Source organism: Lactuca serriola, chromosome 4, assembly GCF_051521515.1.
Source record: "Lactuca serriola cultivar US96UC23 chromosome 4, Lser_US96UC23_V15, whole genome shotgun sequence".
Taxonomy (NCBI): Eukaryota; Viridiplantae; Streptophyta; class Magnoliopsida; order Asterales; family Asteraceae; genus Lactuca; species Lactuca serriola.
Genome location: NC_136411.1, coordinates 282,613,956 through 282,627,136, shown reverse-complemented (window position 1 = coordinate 282,627,136; position 13,181 = coordinate 282,613,956). Strand labels below are relative to the sequence as shown.

At 36.4% G+C, this 13,181-nt stretch overlaps 2 pseudogenes; one reads left to right on the top strand and one right to left on the bottom strand.

Annotated features, from left to right (window-relative positions):
* Positions 1–1,824: 1,824 nt before the first annotated feature.
* On the top strand, positions 1,825–3,472 carry LOC145099391 (myosin-11-like; annotated as a pseudogene).
* A 308-nt stretch (positions 3,473–3,780) lies between these two features.
* Positions 3,781–11,603, bottom strand: LOC145099390 (stromal 70 kDa heat shock-related protein, chloroplastic-like; annotated as a pseudogene).
* Positions 11,604–13,181: the final 1,578 nt, after the last annotated feature.

Here is a 13,181-nt window from a genome sequence, read left to right as displayed (position 1 = left end):
CCTTATTTGGTAAATTTAGACACTACCACAAATGAAAGAATCAAATTCATATTTCCACTCTTACTCTTAATGGAATCTTATAAGCAATAAAACTTTTCACAAATGCCATTGTAAGGATATTTTAAAATAAATAAAATCAAAATTTTTCCTTTTATTTTAAAACTTTTCGGAAAAAATATCCTTACAGTGCAAAAGCACATGAAAACTTGTTGTTATCTATTCCTAAGCAATATATCATAACTCTTAAGAAGTAGCTCAAGAATCCGATCTTCAAACTATGTGATAGAAATCCATCTACGCGACCAGATTCAGCATATTCTTTCTTTAAGTTTCTTCACTTTTCTTTGATTCTTAAAACATCAACATGTGACCCAGTCACATCATGTATCAAAACTCTCAGAATATAAACTTAGCAGAGTTACACTACAAGAAAAAGACCCTTTTACGACGCGCAAACCACGACACTCGTTGATTTATGTTACGCAAAAGAGAGTGACATTAAAAAAGTATCATATGTTCAAAAAATTTAAGGATTTATGTCGCGCATTATTGGGCGCCCTTAAATTTGTGTCTAAACAAAAAAATAAAAAAAACACGGAGAGCACCTATAATAAAATGCTTGTCGTCTAAGGATGTCGCTTTATAAATTTTAATGGAAGGCGCGTTTTCAACCTTTAAGAGCTCAGCGGGATACGAAATCCCCAAAAATTAGAAATCCCCGCCTTGTTCCCATCTTCCTTCGTTTCTATTTTTCTCTTTTCCATGGTTTGGCTTGATGAGGCTTTAGGGATATCACACTCTAGGGCATTTTTCATAATTCTTTGGTTCAAGTAATATCTCAATTTCTCCATTTAGATCTCTCTCTCAAAACGTCAAACAGGTTGAAAAGATTTGAGATGGTGGCTCGAGGGAAAGAATAGGGCAACGACGATGGCTCCAAAGAAAAAAAGACACCACACCGGTGACTTTAGGGATGGAAGATAACTACAATGAGTGGTCAAACCTCATGAAATTGATCCACAATTTCTACCTTTCTCTCCCTCCCTTCTTTTTCACCATAATCATCTTCTTATTCATTCCAAAATTTTCAACATGAAAATCGCTGCCTCACATTTCAGTCATTCATATAAATCCCCAATTATTCAACTTGATTTCGAACCCTACCTACATCATCATCCAGAAAAAACCCTAGCTCATCATCCCTAAAACGCCAAATAGAAAAACCCAGATTTAAATCCCTAAATGATTCAAATGATGATGAGAACTTAGATGAAGTCGCACCTTCTTCACCTTTCGGTTCGATTTAATTTCATTGTTGATTCAAAGTCTTAGGTAATCTTTCTTGATAGTTTTATCCTCGGATCTATTTAACTATCTTCAATCGATCGCTTCAATAACTTCAATCGATCATTTTTTCTTCCATCACCACCGGTCCTCTTCTTCTTTGTTCGATTCCCAGGATTGATTCATGAAATCGATTTTATAAAATATATTTACAAAATTGAGATAAATCACAATGCTTATGATATCATTTCTTTGAGAAAATGCAGGTCACAAAGAATAAATTGAGATAAAGCACAAACATCAAATGGTGCCCCCCATCTTCCCCACATAAAGAAGAAGTACTTGAGAAGTGAATCATATGCAGGTAATTAAAAAATGGTCTCATAGACTTGATAAACCTTAACTTAATCAACTATTGTTGATAATATTAAGTGACATAACTGCTCATTGTAACTTTTTGAGTTAATATTATATTTACAAATGCCTTCTTCAATGGAGGTCTTTTGAAGTGGAACGCACTTCCTGCTTTGACCGAATTATATGGACCATAGGCAACGCCATAGAGATGTACTTGAATTCTACTCTTTTTTCACTTTGTTTTTTATAATTAATATTTGTTTCTAACTTTTGTTTTCGGTTTATTTAATAGAAAAAACAGGATAATAACGATATATTGGCATACTGGTTATCGAATGCCTCTACTCTTTTGCTTCTTCTTCAGCGAACTTTGAAACCAAGTGGGTCAGCATCTGGAATGGCCCCACAAAGTTTTCTAGCATCAGCTACTCGTTTTGGGAGGGTGACTTCTGTAATGATTAACTATTTTGGAATTTGATTCAACATATATATATATAATATAGATACTATAATTAAATTTTGATTTTCTGGTTAGAGTTTCCATGGGACCCCTCAAGGAATCGAACTTCCTTCATTTGTGGATGGTGATTTGAGTAGTGGAGTTGAAGCTGGTTATACCAAAGTGGAAGCCAAGTATCCAACTTTTCTTTTTAAGCAACAGTTAACAACATATGTTGAAAAGATATATGGAACAATTCGAGATAATTTGAAAAAAGAAATATCCCTGTTACTCAGGATGTGTATTCAGGTAGCTAACTTCTTCAACATTTTTACTTAATCTATTCATGTTAAGTAATTAGGAATGGACCAAATGGTAATTTCACAATTCACATTGAAGGCACCGAGAATTTTGATAGCCAGCCTGGTGAAAGGATCCTCGCGTACGGTTTCCAATTCAGCTCAACAGACACTGATTGCTCATTGGCAAGGAATTGTGAAGAGTCTTGGAAGTTTCTTGAATGTTCTAAAAACAAATAATGTTCGTGTGATTTTTGTTTTTTTTTTTTTTTGTTTTTTTGTGTTTATTTATTTTTTCTATTTCTAACCTTTTTGTGAAATGCTTTTAGGTTGCACCGATTTTGATGCGTAAAGTTTTCTCACAAATATTCTCGTTTGTGAATGTTTAGCTATGTAACAGGTATATATTTATTATTTGTATAGTGTATTCTTTTTTGATGTGAATATAAAATATGATTCTGGGCCTTCGGGCTTTTTTTTATTTTTTTTATAAAATGCAGTCTACTTTTGAGACGTGAGTGTTGTTCGTTTAGCAATGGTGAGTATGTGAAAGCAGGATTGGCTGAACTAGACCACTGGTGTTTTAACGCAACTGATGAGGTAATTCTAGAGTGATATATTCTTTCACTGGAATGGAATTAACGATTCCATTCCTTCCTCAATTCCATCATGCCAAACACTATTTTGTATTTTTATTTGCTAAACTAAAGGACTGCAGTATTCAGGTTCTACTTAGGATGAACTAGACCACTAGCTAAACTAGATCAGTAGTTGAACTTGAAGCTGCATATAGTCAGGTTAGTGATCTGTTGATCTTCATTAGTATCTTTTCACCAATCTCTTCCCAATATTTTGTGTTGATTTGTATAATATGTGAATTCAATGTATACTTTTGACTCTACTTCTAATTAGTATTTTTGTATAATTTTAGAAAGCGAAAGTAGCCTTATCAAGTTTCTGGTGGTTGCAGGGGCTACCCTTTGACAAAAAAAGCAAGACAACTTGGGATTTTAGTGATATCAGACGAAGTCTATGCCTACCAAGTTTTTTGGAGAAAACCCATTCATCCCCATGGGAGTATTTGGAGATATAGCACCAGTGATGACGCTTGGGACATTATCAAAACGATGGATTGTTCCAGGTTGGTGCTTTGGTTGGATAGCAATAACCGATCCTAGTGGCATTCTTCACAAAACTGGGGTTTCTCTCTTCCTTTTTTCTTTCTTGCATGTTTCTTGAGCATTTATCATATTTTTTGTACACTTCTAGAGCACATATCAAGTTTTCCTTTTGTGGTACATTTATGATCGTGTCAGATTTCTAGTTCCATAAAGAGTTGTCTCGAGTTAACAGCAGACCCACCCACTATAATTCAAGTATATGATTCCATAGTCTTAGATCTTACTTTAGGGCACCCATGGCATCTATTCTGGTCTGTGTTGACCCACCCGATATGGCCTCCTTCAGCAACCCAAGCTTCTCCTCCACCTTCTCTTTCACTATAGCAGGAACCTTCTCTCCCAATTCTTTTAGTTGTTTCTTTGTCTGGTAAACCACTAAATCAGCTTGGTTCTTTGTGTCTATCCTTATCTTCTTTCGCAAACTTCTCAGCTTCATTCACCATTCTTTTTACCTATTTCATCATATTATATAATATATTTAGCCAAGAAAATAAATATAAGTGAAAAAGAAACACAGCCTACATTACAATTTACAATAATAGTAAATACCTCATCATTAGGAGTGTACTAGCACCAGTAATGGTGATATCTTGCTTCTTTCCTGTACCCTTTTCAATGGTAGTGACAGACAAAATACCATTTGCATCAATGTCAAACTTGACTTCAATTTGTGGGACCCCACGTGGAGCATGAGGAATTCCATCCAACCGGAAGCTTCAAAGAGACTTGTTGTCTTTAACGAATTCTCTCTCGCCTTGAAGAACATTGATTTCAACCAGAAGCCTTCCAGGTCTGGTCTTTTAACATTTTTGGTCAAAGGGCAATTTTGTCATTGTGCTTAATGGATGAATAAAGTATGATGCAAAAAGATGAATAAAAACTAATTTATCAAAAGGCCAATAGAGTTACTGGTTCACTCTGCTTAGCCACTAGAGTTGGTGAGGATATGATTGTTAACAGGTTCGTCAAGTAATAATAATGATTAACGGGTTTGGTTTTGACTACTTTTTTAAACCTCAAGGGATGGAAGTGAAATATTCTGATTTAACTTTTTTTTTTTGGAAATTATGAAGTATGAAAGAGTATGAAGAGAGGGCACTGTATCTTGCTTTAAACTGGTTGAAACTTGATGAGTTGAAGGAACTCAATTCCATTCATTTTTTTTTTATTATTAAAAGACCATAATACACTCATAGATTATGAAAATTAATAACAATTTAATTAAATGGATGAAATTCTTCAAACCTGATGTTTGAAGGATTTTACCATATATTCCTAGTGAAGGGTGGAAGGAATTGAATTCCATTCATTTTTTTTATTAAAGACCAAAATACCCTTATTTCTATATAATAAAAGACAAACAACCCTTCATCATATATGATAAAAAACCAAAATACTTTAGTGTATATATACTCTGATATAAAAACTTTAAATTACTTAATTTTTATTTTTGAACTTCATTTTATTATGATTTGATTCCTTAGAATAATAACAACCAAACTGTGAACCTTAGAATAATAACAACCAAACTATACATTACAGGGAATAAGTGTTGAGGGATCAGGCAAGACAACACTTGCTTTGAATGTAATCAAGGAAGCACAAAAGCTTGGAGCTACGTTCCAATTTTCTTTAATTCCACATATAACCAATGTTGATGTTTCACATTTTATGATGATTAGAAGTTATTTTTGGTATTTTAGGTAGTATTTGTTGATTATTAACTAAAATATATTGCAAATAATTTCGAGTAGTTCAGGTGGTAATCTAGAGTGACTCTACTCATTATCTTTCGTATGCTCTCATACCTTCTCATCCTTCAGGTGGATTCTTTTTTTCAACCATGTATTTTGATTTAAGCGTTTATGTCACATTTGATATTTTACCAATTCAGTTTTTATGTAGGGAGTAGAAAAAGGGGAACTTTTCTCCTTCAAAATTACCCATGGTAAGTTTTTAATTACTTTTAATCAATATTTTATGTCCATAAAGTCAACATATTGACCACACTTGTTGTATCTGAATCAGGTTCTAGCTGAAGAAGCATCTGAAGGACTTTCTGTTTTTGATAAACTAAAATTAGCTCATTACTAAATAATCTTTAGTTTCCTCTTATTTAATCAGTGCATATTATAACTTTATAAATTGCTTGTATATGAGGATCTCATCTTTTGGTAATATTTACAATTGTGTATTATTAATTAGTTGATATTGATATTGTACAACTGACATGATTATTGTGTCGGATTTTCGTGTTGTTCTTGATCAAGAGTTGGGATTGATATTGAAGCTAAGAGACATGATGATTGGTTGGATACATGAAGGGTTTTAGAGCTTCTTCAGACAGCTTAATGACGAGTTACCGAAACAAGAAGGTACCCCTTTATAGCAATGTAGTATTAGGTTATATAGTTAGGGAAAACCTCTTAATGGATTGTATTTTTGTATATGGTATTTTATGCAATGGATTGTATTTTTTGTATATGGTATTTTATTTTGTTTTATGAGACATTAAATGCAAATTTAATTTGAAAATTAGTAAATCTATAAATAATATTTTTTTAACATTTAAAGTTATGATACGCAAAAATGTGTGTCATCTTCATTTATGACATGGCCTTTCTTTACAGGGCCTTCATTGATATGCATTACATGTCATAAACACGCACGTCGTAAGCTTACGACACACAAATGCGTGTTGTCTTCCTTTATGACAGGGCCTTCCTTGATACGCATTGTGTGTCATAACCGCGCGTCATAAATGCGCGTCATAAATGCGCGTCGTAAATGCGCGTCGTCTCTCTTTGTGACAGGGCCTTTCTTGACGCGCATTTGCACGTCGTCTGAGCGTTTTACGACGCGCAATGAGCGTCGTAAAAGGCTGTTTTTCTAGTAGTGTTAGATAGTGGACTTTACCTGAAGTAGAGTCAAACTTATTGACTTTAACATCCTTAGGTAAATTTGGCAGCTTCATAACCAATGCCCCTTCCTTTGGCAATATAAACATATGGACCCTTTGGTAGTGGTACACGGGACTATCACAGACTTAGCTTTTCTCTTTACCATTTGGTCAACCCAGTTGACTATGGCCGATTCCTTTCCATTGGGAAGAGAGAGCTTTACTGGATATCCAATGTCATAATTGTCAATGTCCATAAAGTTTTAGGAAGTTGATCTTAGCAAATAGATAAGATCATTAAGGGTATTGTCATAGTCTGGTTCATAGGAGTCCCAAAGCAGCTCACTATGTGACTTCGAAAGTGATTGAACCACCAACATTCTCAAGACTTTGACACCCAACTCTCCGGGCTTGTCAATATGTGACTACATCTCCAAAACATGATCACACCTAGACCTTGCCTTGCCAATAGGGCTTGAGTGACCTTGATCTTGTGGGTTAGGGAGAATAATTAGAGAAGGTGAAAGAAGTATGATTCCCATGGGACATCATCTTCATTTAGGAAAGCTTGTTTCAAGAGATTTGGGAAGATCATAAATGTATAAACCATACATCTTTTGGGAGATATTCAAGATAGTTGATCTAAAGTCCTTAATATGACACCCAATATGAAATATTAAGGCTAGGACCCAACAAACTATTTTATAACTTAGAAGAGGGATGTCGTAATCCAAGCTATAAAATATTTGAAGGTAGGTGAATGACGATTCACCAATTTCCACCAAGATAAACGAAATGTATTATTAGGTTTTAATTGGTTTTGAAACTCCTAGATCTTTTGAGATTCATTGAACTGTTCAATGGCATGTTTCAATCTCGAGTGTGCCCTTCAGGTTTTGTGACTGGGATTTCGACGATCACAAAACAAGGTGTGAAGTAACCATGCAAATTACTTGGTACCCTTAAATGTTTACCCCTCAATCGATGTGCCGGTTAACCACACACGCTCCATTGATACTATGATAAACATTAAGTTACCCTTTGCCTACCTTGTTAAATACGAGTTAGTGTGCCGGTTAACCAAACACGCTCCACTAACCGACTTAAACAAAGTGCAAAGTGTAATTTAATGGGTTATCACCTTATTCACATTTTCCTAAGTAACTAAGATTGGGTATTATTAAGAGTTTAGTTACTTAGTATTTATCATTAATACTTTTAATGAAGGGAGAATTATAGTCCTGTCAAACCCGTTCGGCTAACGACCCTCCACCAGTCAAGGAAGCGGTGGGTGAGAGTGGACACCCATTAAACTGCCATTTTATAGGCAGTAACCTTATACCCCCTTATATACCGGCTTCGTGAATGAGGCCTACTAACGGTAAGACTGACTTTACTCTTATACATATATATATATATATATATATATATATATATATATATATATATATATATATATTATTAACTTATAATATTATAAAGTATAAGGGTTGAATTTTAACTTTTAAAATTTTAAGGGCTAACTTGGAATTAAAGTATTCATAAGTGAAAACTTTTCAAATTCCAAAACGTGAGGGCAAGTTTCAAAGTTATTCAAAACTAATTAATTCTATAACTTATGTGTTTAAAGTAGTTTTAATCCAAAAACTCTTCAAGTTCCATAACTTGAGGACAAGTTATGGAAGACTTTAAATTATTAAAGAATGTAACTTTTTCTTTATTTTGTAACTGATGGAATTAATTAAGGTTACATATTTTATTACTTAATGAAGTGACTCTTGAACCTCCATAAATTAAGGACAAGACTCTTCATCTTTTGTAACCATTGCCAACTTTTATGAGTTTTATGAAACTTAAATGTGACTTTTCATATAACTTGAGGACAAGTTACAAAAACACATTTTAGAATCAACTCTTAGATTAATTTGGATTGAAAACAATAATTTCACATAACGTTCTATTTATCTAAGCAACTCATAAGAACAAGATAATTCAAATCAAACTTTTTCATGTAATTAGCCTAATCACTAAACTAATTCAAAACATGAATCTATTGACAATTATCTTTGAAATTGGGTTAGCATGAACATTACCACATCAAAAACAAGTTTATAAGTTCAAAAACAACTTAGGGTAATGTTCCTAGTCCATTTCTAGCCAAAAACCTTGAAAATATGTTGTCAGGGGCTCCTACTCGTCGAGTGCATGAACCTACTCGGAGAGTAGCATGATTCTACTCATGGACTCGGCGAGTTCATCAGTGGACTCGGCGAGTCCAGTGCCCAGAAAGCCAAAAAAATCGAGTTGTTCAACATTTTTTCAGCAATTTGCATCAAGTATAATTGAAAACTAGCCTAGGCTCTGATACCAGTGTTGGGTTTTGAGCATTCTAGCACTCCTATGGTGTACATGTAACCCTATAAACCTTGGATCTATGTTTTCTCTATTATACATGCAAATAAGAACTTTCCAATGCTTTAATCCTAACTAGCATATAATGAAGCTCTTATACTACAAAGTTCTAGTTAGATGACATACCTTTTGATGTAGCTTGATGTCTTCAAGCTTTAAGAGCTTAACCCCAATAGTGTGGAAGCCTCAAGTGGAATCACAAATCACTAAATCACCTTGGAAGACTTTAGAGAATATGGATACTTGGTTCTCTCTAGTGAAATCGGCTAGCCCTTCTTAGTGTACCACAATAGTGCCAATTTCACCAACCAAGGACATCTTTATATAGTATGGATACTAGGGTTAAACCCATGACCATTCATTTCATATGATCCATGGGTTAAACGCTCCATGGACTATCCATGAAAGCTTAGCCCAACCTAAATGAACTTGCCCAATTCCATATATATAAGAGTCCATATTTAATTAGTTCATTTTGATCACTTAATTCATTCTAAATTAATTCTTGATCAATACTAATTAAATAATATGATTCCATATTAATATATTAGAACTTATAATATATTAATATTAATCATAAATATACTATTCTCAAAAGCTTAACCATATAAATTGTGTCGGTGAAGTGCAACCCAAATGGACCATGTCGGGTCAGGTCAAGTACATACCAAATATAGTTATGGACTTAGACATGAATCCAACACTTACGACTTAGGGCATCGACCACCATATTGGCCTTCCCAGGGTGGTATAGGATCTCACAATCATAATCCTTTACCACATCTAACCAACTTTGATGTCGCATATTTAAATTTGGCTAATGCATCAAGTACCTCAAGCTCTTGTGGTTAGTGTATATAGTACACCTAACCCCAGATAGATAGTGCCTCCAAATATTAAGGGAAAGAACCATAACCGCCAACTCCAAATCATGTGTAGGGTAATTCGCCTCATGAGACTACAATTGTCTTAAAGCATAAGCAATCACATGTCTTCTTTGCATAAGAAAAGCTCCCAAACCCAATATAGAGGCTTCACAATAAACCAAAAAAATCATCCATGCCCTCGGGAAGTAAGAGAATCGGGGCCTCGCATAGTCTCTGCCTCAGCGTCATAAAAGTTAACTGTTAATCGAGCCCCCAATTCTTCTTTGTGAAGCGTGGAAATGGCACAATAATATTGTAGAACTCCTGGATATATCTCTGAAAATATCTCGCAAGACCTAGGAAACTACGAGTCTCAGATGGGGTTCTCGGAACCCACCATCGCATCACGACCTCCATTTGGCCGAATCAACCAATATACCCTTCTGGTTGAAAATGTGCCCCAAGAACTGCACCTCATGCAACCGAAACTCGCATTTGGAGAACTTGGAAAATAACCTCTCCCTCCTCAGGGTCTCTAATACCTCCCGCAAATGATCTTCGTGCTGCTCCTTGGTATTGGAGTAGAGCAAAATATCATCAATAAACACGATCACCGATTGATCCAACATCGGCCTGCATACCCGGTTCATGAGATCTATGAACGTTGTTGGTGCGTTGGTGAGCCTAAAAGGCATCACCATGAACGCATAATGGCCATAATGAGTTCTGAAGGCCGTCTTCTACACATCCTCGTCTCTGAACCTCATTTGATGGTAACCTGATCAAAAATCAATCTTGGAAAATTAAGATGCACCCTGAAGCAGGTCAAATAAGTCGTCGATCCTAGGAAGTGGGTAACGGTTCTTCACCGTTAGCTTATTCGAATCCTAATACTCAATACACATCATGTGTGAACAGTCCTTCCTCTTCACGAATAGGATCCGAGCTCCCTAAGGCAAGCTACTCAGCCGAATAATCCCTTGTCAAGCAAATCCTGAAGCTATGTAGACAACTCCTGCATCTTCGGTGGTGCCAAGCGATACGGTGCCTAGGATATTAGGGTCCACACCAGGAACTAAATCAATTCGGAACTCAACCTGCCTCTTGGGAGGAACTCCTGGAAAATCCTTAGGAAACACATCGGGAAAACCCAAGCGATGGCCACCTATCTCAACGTCGTCATGCTCTCAACCCAAGTATCTGCCATATAAGCCAGAAACCCAAGACAACCCTGCTAAAGATATCTCCTGGCCCTTCTAGCTAAATAGAGAGCCAACCCATTTGAAGCTCCCTCACCCGGAATAACTAATTCTCTCCCACTTGGGTTTCGAACTCTCACTAGTTGGCGGTCATTGCCAATCATGACCCAATTGGTACCAAACAAGTCTATCCTGATAATAACCTTCGATCCTCATAGAGGAATCGACACCAAATGAATAGAGTACTTCTAGTTGAGTAGGTTTAGGACACATACCCGATGAACCTTCGAGTACTCATGGAACGATCATCAACAATATCAATCTCTAACGGATAATCTAGAATCCCAGGAGCATCACTAAACTTCTTGTTAAGCGTAAGAAACACAAAGGATCGGGTAGAACCTGAATTAAACAGAACATGAGCAGTCATACTATTAGCTAAGAAAGACCATATGCATGATCAGATACAATATAAACATAAAAAGAAAGTGGTAAAGATATAATAAAATTATATACTGGTAACCACAACTGGTGTTGCTCGAGCCTTATCGGTAGCCATCTGAAAATCCCTGCTCTTCATCACAAGTGTCTCCGACTTGCCATGGCGGCCATTGGTAATTCTGAAGGTAGTTAGTGTAGGCGCTGTCACTGCCCATCCTAACAACATTTGACAATTGGCCTTTTTATGCTCTGTCTGGTTGTAGTGAAAACAGATCAATACACTCCTAAGGAAATCCCTACTCATATGACCAGTCTGACCACATCTGTAACAACCCAAACCCGCTAACTGATATGCCTTATTGTGCAACTTGTCACACTTGCCATAGCATACCCAACCATGTTGGCCCCTATAAGTCGAATCAGAAGTCTTGGGCCTATTAAACTGGCCCATGCATGTTTGTACCTGCTATAGCTTGCACTTAGTCTAAAGATTCAGCTCAATATCCCGCTCATGGGCCCTCTCAATAATGTAATTCAAGGTCATGCATTCTAAAAAAGTTACGAACTCCCAAATGTCATCCCTCAACATGTCATGGTATCTCATCTTCTTCATCTCCACATCCGCAGCGTATCGCGGAACCAGAATAGCCCTCTTACGGAACTTGGTTGTGATATCCACCATAGTCTTAGTAGTCTGGCAAAGGTCCTGAAACTCTTTTACTAGCTGCTGCAACTCGAACGCTGGTGCAAACTCCCTCTGGAATCTTGTAGCAAACTCCTCCCAAGTCATGGATGACACCACCGTAGTCGCCACGGCTCGGCCCACCTCATCCCAAAAGTCACATGCTTGGTCTCTCAGCAGGCATGATGCAAACCCTACCTTTGCCCCCTCCAGGCTAAAACTCATATGTTGAGCATTCTCCATGTCAGTGATCCAACGTTGGCTAGTGATGGTGCCCTTAGCTTCGAAGAACTCTAGATCTCTACAATTCTTGAACTCCTGAAATGAGAGAGTTCTTGCTCCTAATTGAACTATAAAAATATCGACTCGAAAGGACCTAAGATGCTAATCCATAAGCTCTATAATCCCCTCCTTGGTGGTACCAAACAGAATAGGAGTAGCATCCACGATACCGCGAGTGACAACGGCCGCAGTAAAATCACATGGCCTCTTATCAATCGGTTCTATACTTGAGCTAGAACTAGAACCAGATCCATAACTATACTCAAACTGAAATACAAACATATAAATGATCAACATAAAACTCCAGGGAACTCTCACTATACAAGTCTCTTGACAATCCCAGGTTCGTCCTTGTCTCGAGTACATATCTTGTGCGTCTATTAGTACGGGCCCAATACTACCTTCCACTCCTACTTGTACCCTCCTCAAGAGCCGCCCTGATTCCTCTAAGTCACCAAAATAAATCCATCTATAAATTATATGCTATAAAACATATATAATCTATTATGACATTACATGGGCTCTCCTAGGAATTCTTAAACTAACCGGTCCTACCATACAAAGAATCTTAGTCAACACTGTCGATTTCCATCTACATGCAAGTTATACAAAAAATGGGATCATATAGATTGTTAAATAACGATTCTACCTTAAGTCCACAACCAAACAAGGAACATGAAATGTGGCTAAATCCGTCATTCTAGGGCTATATGATCCTAAATGTATACAACTTTTAAAGCATACACTTCGCAATTAACTGAGCCGATATCAATTCCAAGCAATACATAGCATCCAAATCCCTAAGCGAGAAAGAATCACACAAATCAGGAAATTTTATCA